Source organism: Chiloscyllium plagiosum, unplaced genomic scaffold (genome assembly GCF_037043375.1).
Source record: "Chiloscyllium plagiosum isolate Xiang-an unplaced genomic scaffold, Cpla_swu_hap1 HiC_scaffold_53X, whole genome shotgun sequence".
Lineage (NCBI taxonomy): Eukaryota > Metazoa > Chordata > Chondrichthyes > Orectolobiformes > Hemiscylliidae > Chiloscyllium > Chiloscyllium plagiosum.
The window spans coordinates 1,314,308-1,326,597 of NW_028270191.1; the positions used below are offsets into that span (position 1 = coordinate 1,314,308).

At 47.1% G+C, this 12,290-nt stretch overlaps 1 pseudogene; it reads right to left on the reverse strand.

Moving 5' to 3' along the window:
- Window positions 1-8,640: 8,640 nt before the first annotated feature.
- LOC148134635 (U2 spliceosomal RNA) lies at window positions 8,641-8,813 on the reverse strand (annotated as a pseudogene).
- Window positions 8,814-12,290: the final 3,477 nt, after the last annotated feature.

Genomic DNA, 12,290 nt, shown 5'->3' on the forward strand with positions numbered 1-12,290 from the left:
GAAGGTCCTGGAAGACTGGAGGGTAGTGAATGTTCTGCCCTTATTCAAGAAGGGCTGCAAAGGGAAACATTGGAACTATAACCTGTAAGCTGAACATCTGTGGTAGGTAAGGTCTATAGAGAAGATCCTGAGAGGCTTTTGGAACGATAAGGTTTGATTAGAGGTAGCCAGAATGGCTTTGTGAGTGGGAGGTCATGCCTCAGAAATTTGTTCGAGGTCTTTGATAAAGTGACCAGGAAGATTGATGAGGGCAGGTCAGTAGACATAGTCTATATGGATTTCAGAAAGATCTTTGGTAAGATTCCACATGGTAGGCTGCTCTGGAAGGTTAGATCGCATGGAATGGAGGGAGATCTGTCAAATTGGATCCAAAATTGGCTTGATGGTAGGAAGCAGAGGGTAATAGTGGAAGGATGCTTGTCAGACTGGAGGCCTGTGGAGTGCCTCGGGGTTCGGGGTTCAGCCCATTGCCATTTGCTATCTATATCAATGATTGTATGAGAATGTATAAAGCATGGTTAGTAAGTTTACAGATGATAATAAAATAGGCTTTATGGTAGACATTGAGGATGGTGATCAAAAACTGCAGCAGGACCTCGATCAGCTGGGGAAGTGGGCCAAGAAATGGCAAATGGAGTTTAACACAGAGAAGTGTCAGGTCTTGCATTTTGACAAAATTCAAGACAAGGTCGGAGTTTCATGGTGAATAGGAGGGCCACTCCTATGTCTTATGGTCTTATGGTCTTAAGGATTGTAGTGGGACAGAGGGATCATGGAGTTCAGGCGCACGATTCTTTGAAAGCGGAGTCACAGTTCGAGAGGGCAATGAAGATGGCTTTTGGCACACTGGCCTTCATTAGTCAGGGCACTGAGCAGAGAAGTTGGGAAGGTATTTTGCACTTGTACAGGACATTGGTGAGGTCATACTTGGAATATTGTATTCAGTTTTTATCTGAGCTGAAAATGTGTTGCTGGAAAAGCGCAGCAGGTCAGGCAGCATCCAAGGAACAGAAGAATCGACGTTTCCGGCATAAGCCCTTCTTCAGGAATGAGGAAAGTGTGTCCAGCAGGCTAAGATAAAAGGTAGGGAGGAGGGACTTGGGGGAGGGGCGTTGGAAATGCAATAGGTGGAGGGAGGTCAATGTGAGGGTGATAGGCCGGAGTGGGGTGGGGGCGGAGAGGTCAGGAAGAAGATTGCAGGTTAGGAAGGCGGTGCTGAGTTCGAGGGATTTGACTGAGACAAGGTGGGGGGAGGGGAAATGAGGAAACTGGAGAAATCTGAGTTCATCCCTTGTGGTTGGAGGGTTCCCAGGCAGAAGATGAGGCGCTCTTCCTCCAACCGTCGTGTTGCCATGGTCTGGCGATGAAGGAGTCCAAGGACCTGCATGTCCTTGGTGGAGTGGGAGGAGGAGTTAAAGTGTTGGGCTGCGGGGTGGTTGGGTTGGTTGGTCCGGGTGTCCCAGAGGTGTTCTCTGAAACGTTCCGCAAGTAGGCGGCCTGTCTCCCCAATATAGAGGAGGCCACATCGGGTGCAGCGGATGCAATAGATGATGTGTGTGGAGGTGCAGGTGAATTTGTGGCGGATATGGAAGTGTCCCTTGGGGCCTTGGAGGGAAGTAAGGGGGGAGGTGTGGGCGCAAGTTTTGCATTTCTTGCGGTTGCAGAGGAAGGTGCCGGGAGTGGAGGTTGGGTTGGTGGGGAGTGTGGACCTGACGAGGGAGTCACGGAGTTCAGTTTTTATCACATTGCTATAGGAAGGATGGTATTAAAGTGTAAAGAGTGCAGAGGAAATTTACAAAGATGTTTCCAGGACTCAGGGCACGGAGTTATAGGGAGACGTTGGACAAACGAGGGCTGTTTTCTTTAGAGTGCAGGAGACTGAGGGGGATTTTATAGAAGTGTGTAAGATCATGAGAGGCATGGAGAAGGTGAATTAACTCAGTCTGTTTCCCAGGGATGGGGAATCGAGGCGTAGAGAGCATCAGTTTAAGGTTAGAGGGGAAAGAATAACAGGGAACCTGAGGGGAAACATTTTTACACAGAGGGTAGTATGTATATGGAATAAGTGACCAGTAGAACTTAGATATGATGCAGAGCTGGGCTGAGGAGTGGCAGATGGAGTTCAACCCTGTCAAGTGTGAGGTTGTCCATTTTGGAAGCACAAATAAGAATGCGGAATACAGGGTTAACGGTAGGGTTCTTAGTAAGGTGGAGGAGCAGAGGGACCTTGGGGTCTATGTTCATAGACTTTTGAAAGTTGCCACTCAGGTGGATAGAGCTTGTAAGAAGGCCTATGGTGTATTAGCGTTCATTAGCAGAGGGATTGAATTCAAGAGTCGTGAGGTGATGTTGCAGCTCACAGGACCTTGGTTAGGCCACATTTGGAGTACTGTGTGCAGTTCTGGTCGCCTCACTTTAGGAAAGATGTGGAAGCTTTGGAGAGGGTGCAGAGAAGATTTACCAGGATGTTGCCTGGAATGGAGAATAGGTCGTACGAGGATAGGTTGAGAGTGCTTGGCCTTTTCTCATTGGAATGGCGAAGGATGAGGGGTGGCTTGATAGAGGTTTATAAGATGATCAGAGGAACAGATAGAGTAGACAGTCAGAAACATTTTCCCCGGGTACAACAGAGTGTTACAAGGGGACATAAATTTAAGGTGAAGGGTGGAAGGTATAGGGGGGATGTCAGGGCTAGGTTCTTTACCCAGAGAGTGGTGGGGGCATGGAATGTGCTGCCTGTGGGAGTGGCAGAGTCAGAATCATTGGTGACTTTAAGCGGCAATTGGAAAGGTACATGGATGGGTGCCGAAGCTAGGACAAATGTTCAGCACAACATCGTGGGCCGAAGGGCCTGTTCTGTGCTGTATTGTTTTATGTTCTATGTTCTATAGAAGTCTTTGAGGTGGGTACATTAACAACGTTTAAAAGGCATTTCAACAAATACATGGAGAATAAAGGTTGGGAAGGATATGGGCCAAGTGCGAGGAAATTAGGTTAGTGTGGATGTAATTTTCTGGCCATCCTAGACCAGTATGGGCCGAACGTGCTGCCTTTATGCTGTTGGACTCGATGATTCTATAATTCTGTGACATTTCCCTTCCCAGATAATAAATGAGATAAGGCACTGCACAGTGTCAAAGTGGTGGAGACAGGCCCTTTCATGGGTTTTTATGATGTACAATGAGTGATGATTTCATCTGGGAATCTGTTAGCACAAGAACTAGTTTTGATAGGCTCTATCTCAGTGTCAAGGCCACACAGTGAGAGGATGGTGAGGACCGTATTCAGGAAGGTCCCCACAAGTTGATCTTGGGGAACTGTAGGAACCCTAACATGTATGCTGACCAGTGAATGTCGGCTTTCAGTAATCGGAGTTTAAAACCAATTTGGCTGATTTCTCAATGAATGTATCAAGGAAAGGCTACTCCGTTTCAGTGGTGAATTTTAGCATAAGGTGGCAATCATCGAGCTTTATAAAGAAACTCTTTAATGCAGATTCAAATTTCGCAAACATGTCATCTACATGTTGAAGATATGCAAGCAGATAGAGGCGAGGTATCATGCCATCAAAGATGTGTTTTGCGTGGTTACCAATAAAGATGTTAGGAAGAGTTTTCCCTCGAGAATCTCCCAAGGTAACACCATCTGTTTGGTCATACAAATTGTTATTGGAACTGAAGTCAACAACACAAGGTGCTCAGTTCATGTGTATCATAGACTCCCTACAATGTGGAAACACGCCCCTCAGCCCAAGACGTCCACACCAATCCTCCAGAGAGTAGGCCACCCAGACCTATTCTCCTATTACTCTACATTTATCCCAGACTAACGCACCTAACCTGCACACTATGAGCACAGCCAATTCACCTAACCTGCACATCTTTGGATTGTCGGAGGAAACCCATGCAGATCTGGGAGAATATGCAAAGAGACACAGGGAGAATATTCACGCAGACAGTTACCCAAGGCTGGAATTGAACCCAGGACCCTGGCGCTGTGTTAACCACGAAGCCACGATGCCACCAGAAATGAAAAAAGAGATGAGGTTTGGTGAACACTGAATCAGACACAAGTGGTATGTCTGAATTTCAATGGCTTATTTGAGCTGTATACTGATAAATAAGCTGGCAATGTTGAAAGAGCACTTGGGCATGCTATCACTCTCAGAATGTAGCTCTCATATGGTCTCCGTGATGGTGAAGGCATCCTTCACTGAGCATGTGGAGAACTCATTTAAACATGATTTTCATAGTTTCACCAAGCATTCAGCCAATTCAGGCTGTGCAGACTCAGTAACAGATATGATAGGACAGAAAAGGGACATCGATTCTGTGTGTCCAGGGAAACCCATACTTGGTGGGTGCAGTGAACCGTGAGAACAAATTCTATCGATGGCACCATTAGGCAGGTTACCACCTTCACACAAGAGTTAGAAGCAACAAATATAATTCCACAGGACTCTGGGTCATGTCGGCTAAAGGAATTTTGACAGACATTGTACTTCTTTGATGAGAAAGGCATCATGGAGACAACCAAACTCTGCTGTATCCCCATAGTGACACCCTGACCAATCAGAGTCCACCTATCTGGTCTGAGAGTTAAGATTGACAGCTAACTGTTTTTGCTACATCTCCATGGTAATGATGAGCTAGCCAATCAGCTTCATCTTCCCATTTCATATCAAACGCTTCAACTCCTTTTGTTTTCAAAACAATGGAACAGGTTTCCACCTGTATGTGAGCAATATTACTGACATAGTTTGCTTGAAATGCTGGGATTACAGTTTGGGGTAAAGTTGATCACTTTTGTTGCCTTCGAAATTCAGCTTAAACAGAGTGGCTCGAAATTTGGTGAGTTAAGTGAATCTCTTTCGAAAAGTTCAAATTTGTTTGACTTTGAGACATAAAAGTTCAAATTTGTTTGACTTTGGGCGGCACGGTGGCACAGTGGTTAGCACTGCTGCCTCACAGCGCCTGAGACCTGGGTTCAATTCCCGCCTCAGACGACTAACTGTGTGGAGTTTGCACATTCTCCCCGTGTCTGCGTGGGTTTCCTCCGGGTGCTCCGGTTTCCGCCCACAATCCAAAGATGTGCAGGTCAGGTGAATTGACCATGTTAAATTGCCCATAGTGTTAGGTAATGGGTAAATATAGGGGTATGGGTGGGTTGCGCTTTGGCGGGTCGGTGTGGACTTGTTGGGCCGAAGGGCCTGTTTCCACACTGTAATGTAATCTAAAAAAACAAAAAAAAAATAACAGCTTAGCTTTAATCAACATTCATTCGTGCACAAAACCCATCCATTCTACAGCCCAGCTTTGGCACCTGTCCTTTTAAGAAATCACCACAATTACAGAAATACTGTTAACTTCAGAGACACAGAAAAAAACACCAACAAAATTATGCTGGGAGAAAGTGAGGACTGCGGATGCTGGAGATCAGTGTCAAAAAGTGTGGTGCTGGAAAAGGACAGATGGTCTTGAGGAAGAGCTTCGGATGGAAACATCGACTCTCCTCCTCCTCGGATGCTGCCTGATTGGCTGTGTTTTTCCAGCTCCACACTTTTTGAACAAAATTATTCCATATAAATTCCACAATTTCCCCCCCACAGGACCTCAGGTAGTAATCAATGTCATGTTACAGTGCAGAGTTTGGCACATTGTCTCTGTTCTAGTTTGTTAAATGTTATCTTTTTTATTCATTTGTGGGATGAGGGTGTTGCTGACACGGCCAGCATTTATTGCCCATCCCGAATGGTGCAAAGAGCAGTTAAGATTCCACCACAATTGCTGTGGGTCTGGAAAAACATGGAGACCAGACCAGGTAAAGATGGCAATTTCCTTCCCTAAAAGCCATTCCAGAACAAGTTGGGTTTTTCCAACAATCAGCAATGGATTCATGGCCATGATTCCTCTCATACTTACAGATTTTTCTAGAATTCAAATTCCACCATCTGCCATGGCAGGATTTGAATCTGGGTCCCCAGCACATTACCTGGGTCTCTGGATTAGCAGTCCATCACTGGGTCACTGGGTCATCGCCTGACCTGCAATATTAGATTATACAGAATAGCATTTACTCTCTATATTGCAGTGAACAGCAGTCCCTGTGTATGCTATGCTAAACAGCAATTTCGGAGTATATGAAACAGAAGTCCCTGTGTGTATTACAGAGAGTAGCTGTCCCTGTCTGTATTATAGAGAAGAGCAGATCCTGTGCATATTGCAGAGAACATTTGTTCCCATGTATTTTCTAACCCTTTCTAGTTTCACAACATGCTTCAAAGAGGAAGAAAGCCTGAATTGCAACACAATAATCCAAAAGTGGTCCAACCAATGTCCTGCACAACTGCAATATGACCTCCCAACTACTATATTCAGTGCTCTGTCCCACTAAGGAAAACATACTAAACACCTTCTTCATTATCCTATCCATCTGCGTCACCACTTTCAAGGAACTATGAATCGTGTTCCAAGGTCTCATTGGACACTCCTCAGGACCTTAACATGAAGTGTATAAACCCAGTCCTGATTTTCCTTTCTAAAGTGCAGTACCTCTCATTTACCTAAATTAAACTTCACCTGCCACTCCTCAGCCCATCGGCCCATCTGATCAAGATCCTCTGAGGTAACCGTCACCGCTGTCCACTCCACCTCCAACTTTGGTTTCATCTGCAAACTTACTAACTGTACCTCCTTTGCTCACATCCATATAATTTATATAAATGACACAAAGCAGTGAACTCAGCACCAATCCCTGTGGTACCCCACTGGTCACAGGGCTTCAGTCTGAAAAGCAAGCTTCCACCACCACCACCACCACCACCATCTGTCTTCTACTTTCAAGCCAGTTGTGTATCCAAATGGCTAGATTTCCCTGTATTCCTTCTGACCAAATTTTGCTCACCAGGCCACCATGATGGAGCTTGTCAAAGCCTTCATCAATCCTCTTTGTTGACTCTTCAAAAGGCTCAATCCAGCTTGTGAGACATGATTTCCCATGCACAAAGCCATATTGACTATCTCTAGTCAGCCCTTGCTTTTCCAGATGTGTGTAAATCCTATCCCTCAGGATTCCCTCCAATAACTCATAGAACATAGAACATAGAAGAATACAGCGCAGTACAGGCCCTTTGGCCCTCGATGTTGCGCCGATCCAAGCCCACCTAACCTATACTAACCCACTATCCTCCATATACCTATCCAATGCCTGCTTAAATGCCCATAAAGAGGGAGAGTCCACCACTGCTACTGGCAGGGCATTCCAACTCGTCCACAACTGACGTCAGGCTCACCGGTCTATAGTTCCTGAAAACAGCAGGGTATAGTATAGAGAACAGCAGTCCCTGTGAAAATATAGAGAACAGCAGACACGTTGTACAATGCAGAGAACATGAGTCCCTGTCGATAATATAGAGAACAGCAATCCCTCTGTCTATTAGCAGCACATGTGTATGACATAGAGAACAGCAGTTCCTGTGTCTTATCTGGAGAACAGCAGTACCTGTGTATAATACAGGGAACAGCTGTTCCTGTGTGTAATATGGCCAAGAGCTGACCCTGTGTCTCATATAGAGAGTAGCAGTCGCTGTGTATAATATAGAGAACAGCAGTCACTGTGTATAATATAGAGAACAGCAGTCACTGTGTATAAGATAGAGAACAGCAGCACCTGTGTATAAGATAGAGAACAGCAGTCCCTGTGTATAATATGGACAATAGCTGTCCCTGTGTATCATACAGAGAGTAGTAGTCACTCTGTACAATGTAGAGATCAGCAGTTCTTTTCCCTGGAGTGGGGGAGTCCAGAACTAGAGGCCATAGGTTTAGCATGAAAGGGGAAAAAATTCAACGGGATGTAAGGGGCAACGTTTTCATGCAGAGGGTGGTGCGTGTATGGAATGAGATGCCAGAGGAAGTGGTGGAGGCATTTAAATTAAACTAAATTACAGCATTTAAAAGGCATCTGGATGGATATATGAACAGGAAGAATTTAGAAGGATATGGGCCAATGCTGGCAAATGGGACTAGATTAGGATATCTGGTTAGCATAGACAAGTTGGACTGAAGGATCTGTTTCTGTGCTGCACATCTCTCTGATTCTGTGCTTTACGTACATCAGATCTTTGTCTGCTTCACATTGTTCTCAAAATCTCTCATTTAATACATCAAAGTGATTCTCATCACCATCAAAATCCAAACTGTTGATTACTTCAATAGCTTCATGTTCTCCATTTTGTTTTCTGAAATGCCGTTTTCCATTAGGTCGAGCTGGTGGGCAACTCTGTTTTACTGAGGCAAAAACAATGACTGCAGATGCTGGAATCCAAATTCTGGATTAATGGTGCCTGAACTGCTGTGCTCTTCCAGCACCATTAATCCAGAATTTGTTTTACTTTTGTTGTTCGGAATTGGAGTTGGTGGGAAGGGGTGGCATGTCCCAGGGATGAAGTGGGAACACTGAGAGTGAGTGCTGAACATAACACGCTGAAAGACACAGACAAATCGGATTGTAGAACAAGTTGATTTGCACAAAGGCAAGTCTGACTTGACTAACGAAAACTGTCCGTACTCGGAACATAAGGAATAAAGCAAAAGCATAACAAAAAGAGGAGAAACAAAGCTGCTTTTAAGATTGTTTAATGAGGGGCACACCATTCCCAGAAACACTGCAATACTGGGACGGTGCATGGAGTTAGTGGAGCAAGCTCCTAACACAACTCCTTCCTGCAAAAATCAGATTAATATTCAGTCCCTCAGTCCAGGACATATCAGATATTAACACTGACAAGAATTTTTTTTTAATTTCTAAAATATACTTTATTCATAAAATAATTTGATGGTCTGTACAGTTGGTCATGCCATACATATGTAAACATGTACATACAGAGATCAGAATTTATCATTTTTATACAGGTCTGTACATTTTTCGATCATATGCCCATATAATGAGCTGAGGCGTCAGCAGAGCCCAAATGACTGCATGGGCCCCCTGTTCTTCGTTAGGCAGGCAGGTTTTTTTTTTATTTCAAAATATACTTTATTCATAAAAATAAATCTTTGGTACTTGTACAATTTGTCATATCGTTCATAAATATATACATTCCATGTCGTAAAGAACAGATTGAATTACTCGAATTTACAGTTATCCTATTTACAGTTCCCTTTATTAACCATCCAGTCTCTTATTATTTAGCTGTGGCTTCAGCGGAACCCACCTACTGAGTGGGTGCCCTGTTATACGATAGCAAAGGAAACTTCTTTAACCCCCAGTTTATGGGGTTACCATTGTCCATTTGACTGTCCTGTCTCTGGGGTAGCTGTCTGCATCCCCATGGTGAGCACAAACTGCTGGACCCTCGCTGGGCTGAGGTAGCTATCCAGGCCCTCACTGGGGTCATTTACCTGCTCTGGAGTCATTGAGCCAAGGCAAGGGTCCGCACCATCCAGTTCTGTGTCTGACAATGGGACTGTCAGAGGATCACAGCTCTCAGTTACCTGTAGTTGTGGGGCAGTGGGTACCCCCTGGTTCTCACTGGGTGGAGGGTGGACTTCAGGGGGTCTGTTGTTTCCTGGTTGGGAGGAAATGCCCTCCTCTTTATCTACGGCGCTCTGTCTCTTCTTCTGGTGGTGATGATGTTCTTTGTGCCCGTGTTCCCCATCCGAAGAGCTGGCCGTCCCTCCCTCGTGCAGCTGTCTTTTCCCCCTTTGCTGGGAGGCTTTGGGGGCCTGGCAGGAGTTTCTCTTCCTGTTTTTAACAGGTATCCACTCCTCTGCCTGCTCGATTATCTCCTCCTCCATTGCTTCCATCTGCCCAGCTCGAGCTAGGATCAGCTGCTGTGTCTCTCCGCTGGCTGCCGCCTCCTCTACTTCCAGCCTGTTCTTCTTTCTGGGTGCCACCAGACTCTGTTTCTCTGCTGTCTAGGTGGACGTTACTGGTCTTTGGGGGTCCACGGCTCGCCTTGCCACCTCCAGCCATCTGTGCGTAAGTGCCCCCCCCCCCCCCGTCTTGGGCTGGTCTTGTACACGTGGCCCGTCTCTCCGCACAGGTTGCAGCTCTTTTCTTCCTGACAGTCCTTAGTCAGGTGACCCTCCTGTTTGCAGTTCCTGCAGATGGTCACTTTGCAATCCGCCAGCACATGTCCCGACTTCCCGCAGGCTCGGCACACTTTTGGCTGCCCTGCATATGTCAGGTAGCCTCTGTTCCCTCCAATTGCGAAGCTCGAGGGTGGGTGAAGAATGTTCCCATTGCCATCGACCCTCAGAGTCACCCTCACCTGCCGCTTACTGGTCCAGATCCCAAAGGGGTCGATCACGTCGGTGGCTTCTCCCTCAACTTGGACGTACCTTCCCAGGAAAGTCAGGACATCAGCCGCTGGAACATAGGGGTTGTACATATGGATTGTAACAACCCGACTCCTCTGTGCAGGAAGCACACACAATGGGGTTGCCGACAAGATGGAGAACAGCGGCTCCCCTTCCTTCTCCTTGAAGACCTTCAGGAGCTGTTCGCACTGCTTCACACTCCTGAAGGTCACATCAAAGTAGGCTGCCCCAGGGAAATCCTGCAGGCAGTACATGTCTGCTGCAGCGAACCCACAGCATCCTAGCAATACCTTCTTAATAAACAGGATGTAATCCACCGGTGTCCGACCCTCCACCTGCTTGACAGACACCCGGACGGTGTTTCGAACCCCCTGCCCAGGGCTGCGCGCAGCTGTTGAGGCCATAGCTCGGAGGTTGGCTGGTCCCTGAATTGGCGTTAGGCCGAAGCCAACATGAAGATCCACCAATAGCAGGTCACCACAACCAAATGATCCTCCAACATCCAATCACAATCCAGCAATGATCTCCACTAGCTCTGATGACTCGCAACTCGACCCCCGTCCTGATAAGAACAGACACTTGATCTTTTTTTTTTATTTCAAAAATATACTTTATTCATATATATTTAATCTATACAATTGGACATGTCATCATTCTGTAAACATTCCATTTCTTTACGTATTGAAACAGGGTAATCATTCATATTCACAGGTTAGTGCGATTACATTGAGCTCAGACGCCAGCGGAGCCCAAATGACTGCGTGGGCCCCCTGGTCTTCATTAGGCAGGCAGATGTTAGACTGTGGTCTTTCCCCACCGCGCCTTGGCGGCAGCTGCCCCAAGCTTCAGCGCGTCCCTCAACACGTAGTCCTGGACCATGGAATGTGCCAGTCTGCAACACTCAGTCGGGGTCAACTCCTTCAGCTGGAAGATCAACAGGTTTCGGACCACCCAGAGAGAGTCCTTCACCGAGTTGATGATCCTCCAGGCACAGTTGATGTTCGTCTCGGTGTGCGTCCCGGGGAACAGGCCATAGAGCACGGAGTCCCGCGTCACGGCGCTGCTCGGGACGAACCTCGACAGACACCACTGCATTCCTCTCCAGACTTCCTCTGCATAGGCACATTCCAGAAGGAGGTGTGTGACAGTCTCGTCCCCCCCGCAGCCGCTTCGAGGGCAGCGTGCGGTGCGGCAGAGAGTCCGGGCGTGCATAAAAGATCTCACAGGCAGAGCCCTTCTCACCACCAGCCAAGCCATGTCTTGGTGCTTGTTGGAAAGTTCTGGCGATGAGGCATTCTGCCAAATGGCTTTGACAGTCTGCTCAGGGAACCGCTCGATAGGATCCGCCCTCTCCTTTTCCCGAAGGGTCTCAAGGACACTACGTGCTGACCACTTCCTGATGGACTTGTGGTCAAAGGTGTTTTTCTTGATAGATTTCTCCACGAAGGACAGGTGATACGGAACGGTCCAACTACTCGGAGCGTTCCGCAGCAGCAAGTCCAGGCCCATCCTTCGCAACACCGGGGACAGGTAGAACCTCAGTACGTAGTGACACTTGGTGTTTGCGTACCGGGGATCCACGCACAGCTTGATGCAGCCACACACAAAGGTGGCCATCAGGGTGAGGGTGGCATTGGGTGTGTTTTTTCCCCCATTGCACCGGTCTTTGTACATTACATCTCTTCGGACCCGGTCCATCTTTGATCTCCACACGAAGTGGAAGATGGCCCGGGTGACTGCGGCGGCACAGGTTCTGGGGATAGGCCAGACCTGTGCCACGTATAACAATACTGAGAGCACCTCACACCTGATGACCAGGTTCTTACCCGCGATGGAGAGCGACCGTTGCTTCCATCTGCCCAGTTTCTGCCTCACTTTGCTGATACGCTCCTCCCAAGACTTGGCGCACGCCCCAGCCCCCCCGAACCAAATACCCAGCACCTTCAGGTGGTCAGTCCTGATGGTGAA